This window comes from Arvicola amphibius, chromosome 6 (genome assembly GCF_903992535.2).
Source record: "Arvicola amphibius chromosome 6, mArvAmp1.2, whole genome shotgun sequence".
In the NCBI taxonomy this organism is placed as follows: domain Eukaryota; kingdom Metazoa; phylum Chordata; class Mammalia; order Rodentia; family Cricetidae; genus Arvicola; species Arvicola amphibius.
Window position 1 is genome coordinate 63,060,860 of NC_052052.2, and position 14,178 is coordinate 63,075,037.

The following is a 14,178-nucleotide window of genomic DNA, read 5'->3' on the forward strand; positions in this document are numbered from 1 at the left end:
TTCACCTGAAATCAACTAACACAAGTGATCCTGGACATTCTTCTGTGGGATTTTCTTGGTCAGATAGGATCACCCCAAACGTAGGCAGCATGTTTCAGTGGTGGGAGCAGTCCAGATTGAAGGACATGTAGCACGGAAACTTGGCTTTGTGCCTGCTGCCCTAACTCTCAGTGGCAAGTCCACCTGGCCCATTGCTGCGGTCCTGCACCGACGTTAGAACCTACATCTGGGTTCTAACATAGACCTAAGGACCAGTAGCTCTCCCAGAATCCTCCGGGCCTTCAGTGCCAGATCGGGATAGCTAAGAACTCAGGCTTTGTGGGCTGAACAACTATTGGATCCCCAGTTCGAGACAGCCATCGTTGGATTACCCAGACTACACCCTGTAAGACAAGCCCCCTTTTAATATATATTTTCATTCTATCCATTCTGTTCCTCTAGAGCACTAGTTCTCAATATGTGGGTCATGACCCCTTTGGGGTCGCGTATCAGATATCCTGCACATCAGGTAATTTACATTACGATGTGCTACAACAGCAAAATGGCAGTCATGAAGTAGTAACAGAATGATTTTATGGTTGGGGATCAGCAAGGGTGGTACCCGATGGCTTCTAAGTTCTAGTGCATCTCCCTCAGGCAGGAGGTAAACACAATAAATACTGAGGGAAAACATAATGGTGACCCATGAGTTCTGGAAAGGCAGCCTAGAAATGTTAAGATTTAGCCTCCTCTGCAGTGGTGCTTAATCTGTCCAGTGTACCACAACTTCTTTCCCTCCCCTCCCTTCCCTTCCCCTCCCCTCCCTTCCCTTCCCCTCCCCTCCCCTCCCCTCCCCTCAGCTCCTCTCAGCTCCCCTCATCTCTCCTCATCTCCTCTCATCTCCTCCCCTCCACCCCAGATAGGATCTCATTACCTCTCCCTGGCTGTCCTGGAACTCACTTGTAGACCAGGCTGGTCTTGAACTCACAGAACTCCAACTGCCTCTGCCTCCTAAGTGCTGGGGTCAAAGGTGTGCGCCACACCACGGCTTTTCTTAGTCAAGGATTTGACACCACACACAATTTTAAAAGAAGTTAGTAGACAAGTAGAATACTGTGTGGAGTGCACCTTTTCTGTGATAGTGTTTACATTATTAAAATGTCATGCTGAGTTGACAACAAATTCGGAAGACTTTCCTTCTCTTGGAGAGTTTTCACTGCTTAAAGTTGCTATCAGTTTTATGTTGTGAGCTTACTATTTTTCATGTGTCCAGTTCATTGACTTAAGGATGTGAGAACCAATATGACAATATTTTGTTCAAAAGGCAATTGAGAGTTGAACCTTATACTATTTAATTCATCCTCTCAGTTCTGCTAGTCGGTCAAAAGTTACCTGTGCTATCTCAGCACTGTGTGCAACTAAGCCTTAAGTAAGGGTAGACATGATTAGCTCTACGTTAAATGCTTTTAACTGAAGAGAACACTGCAGAGGATTTAGGTCATTCGAACTTCTTTTCCTTATGAATTAAGAAAACTATCACACAAGGCCAGCCTGATCTACCGAGCATGTTCCAGGACAGCCAGGGCAACGAAACAACAAACACCAAAACAAACAAACAAAAAGTCAAACCTATCACAAACCTTAAGTAGGTGGCTTCTTTGCAGCAAATTTGCAGCAAAGGTTTACTTTTGGGGAGCTATGTGGCACCCCATGTGCACCTTTGTCTTCTCTAGGCTTCAAGCCACCTGCTTTTATGTGGCAGTCATTCCAATTGCCCATTTCTTAGGCATCATGAAATATGGTGACTTAGCTATGAGGTCATCTTCAACTTCCACAAGTCATTAAAAGTAATTCCTCCCCTGGCCTCTCTCACAGTTGTACCCTCATGTCCCAGACACAGTGGAGTGTCGGGGCAAGAGCCATCAAATGAAGGTCTTAAGAGCCAACCCTGGACCAAAGGCCCCTGTGCCTCTCTCCTGTGGGAATTAACCACATGTACATGGCAGCTATGGATGGGAACTTCTAGTCTTTCTAGGAGCTAGCCGCGTTGTTGGAATCCAACATAGGCAATCACTATTTCCTTATTATCCAGAGGCCCAAAGCCAAAGAAGACTGACAGGTGCTTACTGAATCTATCTGTGTTTCCCCTCGGGAGAGATGAGTAACTCCCTAGAAATAATCCTTTGGAGAAGAAACTTTGGTAGACGTCAACAACTTCTTCGTAGACAGATCTATGATTCAAAAAAAGCATATTCCAAAAACAAACAAACAAACAAACAAAAAGCCAGGCGGTGGTGGCACACGCCTTTAATCCCAGCACTCGGGAGGCAGAGGCAGGCGGATCTCTGTGAGTTCGAGACCAGCCTGGTCTACAAGAGCTAGTTCCAGGACACGCTCCAGAGCGACAGAGAAACCCTGTCTCAAAAAAAAAAAAAAAAAAGCATATTCCTATCTGGGACAAAAGCTGATTTTTAATATTGTGAAAGTTGAGTTCACAGAGAGGATAAATAATGTCTAGGTAGAATTAAAGAAAAATTCTTTTGAAAAAGCCCTCGTTGATTCATGGGCCTATACAGATAATTCCTGGAATGAGGACAGTGTGGTGGATTATGGGATTTATCCTGTGTGTTTGCCATGGGGATGAAATAGGGGATGGGAATTATTGTGCCCAGACGCAGAGGGAAATTAAATAAGCTCTGAGGATGAAAAGAAATGTTTTAAAAGTACCTTGCCTGACATTTCAGGTCATAAAGCACCGGGGCCAGATGGATGCACAGCTGTATTGCACGGAACTTAGGGTTATAAATTACTTCTGACTTTAGAGGGGTTTATAAACAGGCCCCGGGAACTGCAGCAACGCCCCTGCTTCCAATTGCATTGGCAAGGGAAGGAAGTGTGTAGGCTGTACACTCGGTTCTTTTGAATTCTAACCAAAAACTGTGGCTGTTGGATTTATAAACTACTAAGCAGTATTTACCATTCCGAGTGTGTTTATTTAATAGAGGTTTCTCATAGGATGTTTATCACCTTATTAATATTACCAATGCTGTACCAGATCTTTGAGAAATAAGTGTGGATAAAGTCTCCCCCAAGTAAACTGAAGGGCTAAGAAAGCATTCTTCTCAAATGAATAGTCACAGAAGACTTTGTTTTGCTTTAGATTCTGAGACTAATTGGAATCTAGGCAGAATATATTTGAGTTTTTCATTTCTGCATATCCTTGGAATAGTTACAGATATGTGAAACTATCTGATAATCTCCACTCCTCTCAAAGTGTGCTTGGGAATAGCAAGAGCAAAAACAAAGCACAACAAAACATCCCCATGACTCACTTTTGATGTCCAACATCAGGTTTAGTAAATTAGGAACTGTTCATACAATAACTATTATGCAATCGTTGCAAATAATTTAGATTATTTAACTCAAAAAAGATGGCCTTAGTGTTTCAGCAGTGAAATCAGATTCCAAATCAGGTGAGGTGGTACGCACCTGTAAGCTCTACTCAGGAGGTGGAAGCAGGAGGATAGTGAATTTGTGGCTAGCTGGGCTTGCATAGAGAACTAAGACAGGGCAGGTAGGGTCTTCTCAATGGGATGAGTCACTTTTTGCTATGTAATATAATGTGTGTTTGTGTGTCTGCAGTGCTCAGCAGGGTGCTTTGTTAGAGCCCACCACTCAGGGAAACCCAGAACAGCCTCGTCTGACCAGAGAGCTACAGTTCCTTCACTGTCCCTCCCAAATGCAGCTCCATTTGCCAGCCCAGGAACATTTTTAGTGCTTAGTATCTGAAGCTGGTTGATCTTGACTGTCTATGTCATGGGATCTGGAACCAACTAAGACACAAAGCCACCACCTCTGGGCGGATCTGTGAAGGCACTTCAGGAAGGAATAACTGAAGGAGAAGACTCTCCCTCGGACTGGGTGCACCTTCAGACAGCTGGCCCAGGTGGGAGGAGGTCTGGGGAAACAGTGTTGTCTCTCTGCCTTTGCTTCCTGTGGTGAGCACTGCCGTTTATCTGTCTGTCTGTCTATCTACATCTATCTATCTATCTATCTATCTATCTATCTATCTATCTATCTATCCGTCCATCATCTATCTATCTATCACTGCTGCAATCCACTGCTGCCATCACATTCTGTCTCTCTGACTTCCCTTGCAGGCTGAAGACCAGAACTCTCCAGAAATCCTCCAGACTCTGCCCCAGATGGGGCTGCTGAGACACTCGAGGCTGTGGATCAAGCAGACACCAGGTTCTTGGCAGATGGCCACTGTTAACTACCCAGACCCTACTATGTAAGCCTATCCAGCCTATCAACATGAAAGCTCTCTCTCAAGCGCTCTCTCTCTCTCTCTCTCTCTCTCTCTCTCTCTCTCTCTCTCTCTCTCTCTCTCTCTCTCTCTCTCATTGAGTAATCAGGTATTACGGTGATCAGCCTCAAACAATAGCAAATGGAGAGTAGCAAGCAAGCCTAGCTATTAGAAGACCAAATGAGAAGCTGCCATTGAACACCTTTAGAGGTGTCTGTGAGAACTTGCCTAGAAATTAACCGAATGAGAAGGAACTGTCTGGAATGTGGGTGATGTCACCACCTGGTCTGGAGTCCTGGGCTAAATAAGAAAGGAAAAAAGAAGCAAACTGATGGGGCCTAAGAGTTCTGTTTTGGCCACACTCTCACCAACATTTGTTATTGTTTTCTTTCTTTTCTTTCTTTTTTCTTTTTTTGCTTTGAAATATGTGATTTTTTTCCTTTTTTTGTTTTTATTTATTCTTCTCTCATACAATACATCCTGGCTGAAGTATCTCCTGCCTCCACTATTCCAGCCCCCCATCACCTCTCTCCCCCAGATCCACTGCTCCTCATCTTCCCTGCAGAAATGAGCAGGCCTCCCACATCCCAACTGGGTTTGGGATAGAATATCAATGTATTTGCGATGTTCAACTGGGACTTGGATGTGGTACACAGTTGAGGGAAGCACTTGAGAAAATAAATTTTCAGTCCAGGAGGTCAGGGTGCCTTCTGTAAATTTTACTTTATTCCCTAGGTAGAAAACTGTGTGAATGATAGCACTGGCTGGACTGGACCACTGTACAAATGCCAGGCCAGAGAACCAACAGCACTGGCCCCTTTGACTTCAAGAACTGTTGGAGGACGAACAACCAAGGATAGTATGGAATTTATTTGGATTTTAGTTAGTAAGATTAGGATTGTGAGGGAAGTAAGGTAGGGAATGGTAAGGAGAAGCATTAGATTGATTTTAAAAAGAAAAATAAATTCCAAGAGAATTTATTGGGAATTTATTAAGCTGGGGAATGGAGATAGGCAACCTCCAAGGGAAGCAAGCTCCACACACTCATACAGGACCTGGGAAGGGGAAATTTGGACAGGTTTTAAAGGTTGGCACAACTAGGAAGTAAAGATGAAAGCATGTTGATAAAGGAATGAGGAAGAGAGACAGGGATACGAAGTATAAGAGACATGGCTGAGAGCTATAGGAAAGAATGCCGTAGAGCAGCCTGGGAGAGGAAACACAGCAACCCTAAAGCCTGACCAAGCAATATTCAGACAAGCAAAATCTTCATGCATAGACTAAATAATAGAAACTGGCCAGGCAGTGGTGGCACACACCTTTAATCCCAGCACTTGGGAGGCAGAGGCAGGCAGATCTCTGAGTTCAAGGCCAGCCTGGTTTAGAGATCAAGTTCCAGGGCAGCCAGGGCTGCACAGAGAAACCAAAACCAAACCAAAATAATAGAAATGAAGGAAGAAAAAGCACACCTGTGGAGTGCCTTGCTGGCAAAGCTGCAGGTGAAAGCTGATGCTCTCAGATCTCCCTGTCTCGAGGAGGCTCTAGCAGGCGCTGTGCTGGGTAGAGGCAAGTGGGAGGCTGCAAAGGCAGTTTCCACGGTCTACGAAGTTCTGTGGGAGAAGGGAGGTTGTAAGTCCTTTCCTTTGGAGCCCTGTGCTCCAATGTGGCCTCTTAGTGCTGTGCTGCTGGTCAGGTCCTGTATGAGTGTGTGGAGCTTGCTTCCCTTGGAGGTTGCCTATCTCCATTCCCCAGCTTAATTGGTGCTGATTGGGGAGTGCTTGCAGCTGGGCCTCAAAAGCTCCTCCTGCATCTGTTGAGATAATCATGCACTTTATGTCTATTTATGGGATGTATTACATTTATTGATTTGCCTATATTGAACCATCATTGACTCTCTGAAATGAAGTCAACTTGATCATGAGGAATGATATTTTTGATGTGTTCTTGAATTTAGTTTGCAAGTATTTTATTGAGAATTTTTACATCTATGTTTCAGAGAGTTATCTATAATTTTCTGTTCATTTGTGTGTGTTTGTTTATTAAATTGCTTATTTTACTTTTAATTAATTGTGTGTGTGTGTGTGTGTGTGCATGTGTGTGTGCATGCATGTATGTACATGTATACTTACAGGCATGCTGGTGCCCTCAGGGGCCAGAGCCTTTGGATCCCCCGGAGCTGGAGTTATAGACAGTTGTGAGCTGGCCCGTGGAGGTACTGGGAACCAAGTTGCTGTCCTCCGGCAAAGCAGAAAGCTCTTTCAACGGCTGAGCGATCTCTCCAACTCCTTTGTCTGGTTTTGACAGCAGGATAGCATGAGCCTCTTAGATGAAGTTTGGTAGCATTATTTCATTTTTATTTTATGGAATAATTTGCAGAGCACAGTGTTGATCCTTCCTTGAAGATTGGTGGACTTCAGTAGTGAATCCCATAAGCCTGAACTTGCCTTAATTGAGATGTGAAACATTTTACTGATTCAATCTGTATGCTTATTATAGCTTCATTTAAATGATATATCTCACCTTTGTTTAGTTTTGAAGGCCATGGACATTTGGAAATGCACCCATTTCTTTTAGATTTTCCAATCTTTAGGGGTATATTTAATAATTTTTTTGAATTCCACTAAAATCGGTCGCATTGCCTGACGTTTCCGCTCTAATCTTGTTCATTTCAGTCTATCTTTGGTTAATTTAGCTAAGGCAGTGCTGGTGTTTATCTTTTCAAAGAACCAATTTTTTGTTTCATGGATTCTTTGTTTTTTTTCCCACTTCCCTGTCATTAATTTCTGCCTTTATTTCTGCCTGGTGATTTGGGATTTGGCTGTTTTTTGGTTTTTTTGAGGCCCTAAGTTACAACTTTGTTTTTGAGTTTTGAGCACTTTAATTTACTTTCTTTTTTTTAAAATGCAGGCACTTGAAGCTATGAACTCCCCTCTTTAGACTGCCTTCATTTGTATCCCATAGGTTAGAGTTTGTTGTCTTAATTTGATTCTAGGCATTAAAATTAATTCTTTCTTGATGTCTTCGATGACCCATTCATCATTCAGTGGTGTGTTGTTCATCTCTGTTTTGTGTATATTCTGTGGTTCCTCTTATTGGAGATTTGTAGTTTTATTCTATTAATAGAATTTAAGAAATTATTTCAAGTTTCCTGTGTCTTCTAAGATTTGCCTTGTATACTGTGGTATGATCTCTTTTAGGGAAAGTGCTACAGGCTGCTAAGGAGGAGATGCATTCTGTAGTGTTTGGACGAAATGTTCTGTAGTGTTATCTATTAGATTGGTTTCTTTTCTGATGTCAGTTAGCTCAGATGTACCTGTTTATTCTTCTGCCAGGACGACCTGTCCATTGGTGAAAGTGGGGTGTTGCTGTCACCCACTACTATTGTGTCAGGATTAGTCTGTCTTTACATACAGAAGTAGTTCTTTTATAAGTTGGGTGCACTTATATTTTAAATTATTATGTTCTCTTACTAGAGAGTTTTCTCAGGTGAGTTAGTCCTCATCTCTTCTGACTGGTTTTGTATTGATGTCTGTTATGTCAGAAGTTAGAATAGTGACCCTGTTTATTTCCTGAGGCAGTTTCCTTCATGACAATGAATCAATGGGTCCTATTTTAAAATTCATTCTGCTTGCCTGTGTCTTTTGATGGAGAAATTGAGGCCAACAATGTTTAGAGTTTTAACAACTGTAAGTGTATATGGATTCCTGTCTTTTGTGAATTTTTTAATGTTTGTTTAACCGGGCAAAGATGTGATGTTACATTTTGTCATGCTGGATTTGTTAACTATGTAAAGATGTGTTGCATTTGCATTAATTAAATGAAATTAACCTGTGCTCAGAGAGGTGGGGTTAGCAACTGATTGACAGGAAGGAGCAGGGAGGAGCTTAGTGTGGGATTTATTTAGTTAATTAGTTAGTTAGTTAGTTGGGGTGGTGCGAAAGGAAGTGGCTTTCAGGACAGCAACAAAGAGAGAGAGTTAGCCAGTTACTACTCTAACTCTCTGAGCTTGCAGGTATTCATCCTAACCTTTGAATCTTGAGTTTCATTAGAACTATAGAGATTTAGTTAGAAGGAAAAGCAACATGTTTGTATTTTCCCGTTCCTCGTGGTTCTGCTTCTTCCTCCAGTCCATGGGGGTAGAGGAAGTAGAAGCAGGGACTGGAGTTCAGAGGCTGTGGGTAAAATGGATAAAGCCCTCTGGTAGATGACTTTGGTGAGTCAGAGCAGCTTTATTCCAGAGTATAAAGAATATATAGGATTGGGGAGGCTGGGGACAGACCCTAACTTGCATTAAGTGGCACACTCCTATCATAAGACTTTGTATGTGGCCGCGGGGTCCTATAGCACAGCTCATAGTACAAGTCTGAGTTACCATATGGGCAGCAGGGGAGGCTCCTAGCAGTGATCTGTGCCAAGAGTCATGCTAGAGATAAACCGGGCATCCAGGGTTAGAGACAGCTTTCAGATACGGTCGGTCCTCCAGCCCAGGGACATTCTCAAGAAAGGGGCAGGTAGAGAACAGGAAGTCTAGTCCCCCATGTTGATGAGAGTTTGGAGAGTTGTCAGGCCATGATAGACCAGCAAGGCCTCCTACAATTCCTTATTTGCCTAACCATGGACGAGAGTCTAAAGACTCTGGCTCCAACCACACTTCTCCTTAATGCTACATGGTTCCTATTCTGAGTTCATTCTTTACAGTGGAGAGTTATTCTGCCAGCCAGACTTCAATCAGTGGTCCTGACATTGCTCTGAGTTTCCTGGGTGAGTGGGGGTGGGGTGAGGGCTGAGCTGCTGATTGTACAAGGGTCTTTTAAAAATGTATAATGTTTTTTATGAATTCTTTGAGAATTTTATACAGTGTTTTTTGATCATGTTCACCTGTTAACGCCTCCCAGGTCCACCTCAGGTCTTCCCATTCCTTCCCACTTTGTGCAGTCTATGTACCATGCCGATCATCTGCTGGAGTGTGGCCACGCCCTTGAATAAAACTAACCTTTCCTTCCCTGGAGGCCATCAACTGTCAATAACTCCTCATTTAGGGGCTCTCCACGTCATGTTAGAACATTGACTAGGCTGATCTTGTGCAGGTCTTGTGTTGGTAACCAAGGTTGCTGTGAGTTCATGGGAACAGTGGTCCTGTCACGTCCAGAGGACGCGGTTTCACCTTGGTCCTTTGTGAGGCTGAGACAGGAACAACATACCTTACAGGTTAAGGCTTCTGTTTGCAGTTAAGAGTTTAGAATATGTTCCTGTTTGTCATGTGTTAAGTCCTTGCAAGCTAAGTTTCTACTTTTAAGTAAGAATAAGTTCCTGTTTCTTAGATCTGATGTAAACTGCAAGACACGTTTCTCAACCTACACTAAACTTGCAACCTCGTTCACCTGATGTATATCCAGCTGTGGAATATTATTTTAGATACGTTATACTTGTTTATGCCCTGGAACATTTGTTTAATGATGCAAAGAGGTATTGCATTCTTTTATGTTGCATGTGTTTACCTCCATGAAGCTGTGTTACTTTGCCTGTCTAAAACACCTGATTGGTCTAATAAAGAAGTGAACGGCCAATAGCTAGGCAGGAGAGAGCAATAGGTGGGGCTGACAGGCAGAGAGAATAAATAGAAGGAGAAAAAGATAAAACTGAGGCGTGATAGGAAAAGGAGAAGGAGAGGAGTATGCTGGGTGCCAGCCACACAGCCAGACATGGAATAAGAAGGAAAGAAAAGATACACAGAAATAAAGAAAGGTAAGGGCCCAGCAGCCAAAAGTAGATGGGATAATTTAAGTTAAGACAAGCTGGCTAGAAACAAGTCTTTCTTATTCATAAGAAAGAATAAGTCTCTGTGTGATTATTTGTGAGTTGGGTAGCAGGCTCCCCCAAAGAGTAAAGAGTACACAAACAAACAAGAAACCAAAACCAACTACAGGATACTGCAGGAGAAGTGTTCCTGATGAGGTCCGAGAGCTGCACTAATCCACCACTCCACAGATCTGAGGTTGAAGACAGCGTAGGAAAAGCAGGTATGTTTACCCCAGGCTTCAGCAGATCTTAAAAAGGCTGTCCTTCTGTTGCTTTGTCCTTTTTAAGATTGTGCCAAGAAGAGCTTTTCCTGGCTCTCCGCCTCCTCTGCCACAACACATATAGCTTTTATCTCATTTCCTTGTTTTCTCCTTAAAATGTCTGTGACTGAGAACGCAGAGCTGATTTCCTGAGGCTCTCTGTCTCAAGTGTGGCTCTAGTTACTCCCTCTCATCGAGAAGAGAGAGCTACCAATCACGGTTAACTCCTCTTTGATGGATTCTGGATTTACTCTCCCTCTTACTGCTTTGTGAAGTTCATGTTGCAGAAGACTTTATGTCAAGCTAAAGATCTCCATCACTTTTCTCTTCTAATAGCGGCTATCAAAACGTCCGTGGTTAGTCATCTCTTCCCGTCCTTCCTTCTCTTGAACTCGTATTCACTGGCCTACGGGTTAGCTTATTGCTCCACGAAGTACCTGCTTCCTCTGAATTGCTTACTGATAAAGTCTCCACTGTGACCCACAGTGCCCGTGACTGAACGCCCCCACAGTTCAAATAGAATCATCCTTTGTAGAGAGACCTGAGGCTTCTCTTCTCAGCTCCTGGCTCAGCCCTTTAAAGACAAGCACCACCCACCCTATTGATTCTGATTCAGAACTTAGGGCAGGGGCGTGGCCCTGTTTTCCTAGAGTGCCGGTTTTGCCAGGAGACCAGGGTTCTGAGTAGGAGGGCAGTCTGTGTTCTTCTCAGCTCGCCTCTCTTGGCATGGCTTCTGTCATGGTTTTGATGTGAAATGTCCCTCACAGGCTCATGCATTTAAATACTCAGTCCTTATCTTTTGGGAGGTTCTGGAAACCTGGGGACATGTCTAGTTGTAGATGTTAGACGTAGGACACTAGAAGCAGGCCTTCGGGTGCCCAGTCTCACTTCTGGTCCTTCTGCTTCTTGAATGCCATGCATCCACCATCACAAAAACAGTTGTATCAGTCGCTACACTCCTCATCCTGGTGCCCTATATCCCTTGAAGCCACAGGCTTAAACATTTCCTTCCTAATTTCCTTCTATGGGAGATTTGACCACAGTGGTATGGACGCATTGGGACCCATTGCCCTTATCCTGCCATGTCTGTCATGAAGCTTCTGCGGTATGAAGTGAGGGCAGAGGAAGGTAACCCTGGACCTTTCAGATGTGATGATCTGGAATAGGGGTTCCGTGACCACAAACTCGGAAATACAGGCAGCCAGGCTATCCTCGCTATCCTGTAGTTCCAGACTGAGAGCTGAGTAAGGGCAGGGCCCAGTGTTCTTAGCTTCACCGGTGCTTCCCCAATTCTGAGCAAAGTGTGGGCAGACGTAGACCGCCACCAGTTTTCATTCTTACAGCGACTTAGTAGACTTTATTAAATTTCCCCATTTGTTGTATTCACTTAGATGTTCATTAAACATTATGTGTGTGTATATATATGTATATACATATATATACATATGTATATATATATGTATATACATATACGTATATACACACATATATATACATATATACATATATACACATATATATACACATTGCCAGCTGTAGTTATTTTCTTGGGGAGAAGGTTTGCAGAGGCCCTTGAGTTTCTATCCCAAAGCTCAGTTCCCCCTTTCTCCTGACAGTTAAGATGCTCCAGGGCCACTAGGGAGTCATCATTAGTGCTGTGTCTTAGGGTGATTGACTCTCTTTTCCTGCGTGGGAATTGAATCCAGGGTCTCATACATGCTGGAGGCGCTCCATCAAGCCTTATCTCCAGCTTGTCCTTAATATTCTTATTGTTCTTCTCTACATGTTTTGACACTTTTTAAAGTTTGAAATGAGATAAGAGGTGTTTAATGAAAGATAAAAATTCATCATTTATGTCTTGTTGGCTGGGAAGAAAGGGTGACTACAAAGCCTACCATGCGCTCTCTCCCCTTTGCTGAGGTTCTCTAGAAAGAAAGGTGAGTGGCCGAATCGCCAGATAAACATGCAAGTGACAGACTCCTTGGCAAACACGCCAGTGGTTTCAGAGGTGGGACCTTGGTTAATCATTTGGTGTTTTTAATATAATGAGCTATATCTGCTCTGGTCATGTAGAATAGATCTGGAATCCATGAATTTATGGTGTACCACATAAGTCATGAAACCACGGGAAGAGAAAAGAGAGGTATTTACTGAAATGTCTTTGTCCCATGAAAATGATTCCTGACGTCAAATATTGATGAATAGGCCAAGAAATGTGGAGCTGTGTTGGGCATTTTTAACTTCCCCTGCCTAACTTTGACTGAGATCTAAGATCTAATGATTCTTTTTTGAGAACCCAATGTCAAAATAGAAAAAGAAAGCTGCTTCTTGGGGAGCCCTAAAGAGTTTCAACACTTGACTGAAATGACATTGGAAACCAGTACACATTCAGATAACCAGTAAGAACCTATGTTGCGGAGGAGCTAGAAGCTGGATCTCTGGCCACACACTGTGGGCATTACTCCGTAGGATGTGATGGCAAAACATTTTCGAACAATTGGACAATTCAGCTTCAGGTCTTTTCCCCACCCCCACCCCCGAAAACTAATTTGTCTTGACTCAGTTTCCTGGTAACTGGTTTTTAGTATATTCAATTTTTAAAGGCAGTGTCATTTAAAAGTAAGAATATTTACACTCTAATATTTTAGGGTGCCTGAGTGTTATGTGGTTTTCCCCAAGGACACACGAACAAACACCATAGAGCTCCAATGACATGCCAAAGAAAGGCTCCCACTCATGTTGAGCTAGTGCTTATTAGGGTTACTTAACAGGTGCACGGATGACTCAAAGGTGGCTATAGCATTGAGAGGCCCATCATAGCAAAACTATGTGAAAACTATATCCCAGAACTCCCTTCCGGACCTGCAGGCAGCTCCAAGGGACAGTCCCCATCCCCAGTAACTAATGCTCCTGTGACCTGTGGGAGGGGCCCCCTGGCTCCTTTAAGTTGCCCTTGCTCAGTCCATCCCCCTTCCAGGAGGCAATGGTTCACTTTGGAAGAACTAAGCCGTCCGTACTGGGGAGAAAGCCAAATTCCTGAGAGCTGGGAGAAGTGAGTAACCTTCCAGCCGGGAAGGTCCAAACTTTACACTTTTCTTCCCTTCCATGCAGAGAGCTCCTCCCCCTAATTATGTTTATATAAATCAAAGGAACTTTGAAAACTATACACACTATAAAACAAGCAGGAAACCAATATGGTCTTATTCATTTCTTTAGTCCGTTTTTTTCCCTCGGATCTTTTCTTTAGCTGCGTGAGTTTCCCCCTTATGTTTACGAGCGAGCCATTCTGTGCGGAGCTGGTGTCTTCCGTTCCAGGATTCATTTGAGGTAGACAATTCATTTACACTTGTTGGGAAAACCCAGGCAGAGACCCACCTGTGCTACCTAATTATGCAAACAAGCTGGATCAACAGAAACTCCGTCAACGACTTCAGAACCCTCAGCAGGAGTGTGCCGGAGAAAGACCGCCTACTGGGCGCGGCTCTGCAGTGGGATTTCAGAAAGGAAACCAAGAGGAAGAGGCTCTAGCCCTCAGGTGCATTCATCCATGCCTGGGGAAGGGTTAACATCTTGATGCTTGTTTCCTGGGTTATAGAGAAGGGTGACCGGCACCTCTCTGGCCCCTTCCAGGCAAGACAGCGACTGTCATCTACAAACATGAGTGCCCTGGATTGCTTATCATTGTTGGGATAAAACTGCCTACAGGCAATTTGAAGGAATCATTTTGTCAGTTGAGGTTTCTCTTCCTAGAGAACTCTGGCTTATGTCAACAAGACCCAGAATATTGGTGTTTGATGTTTTGTTATGTTTACAAAGCCGTGGTGGTCTTTA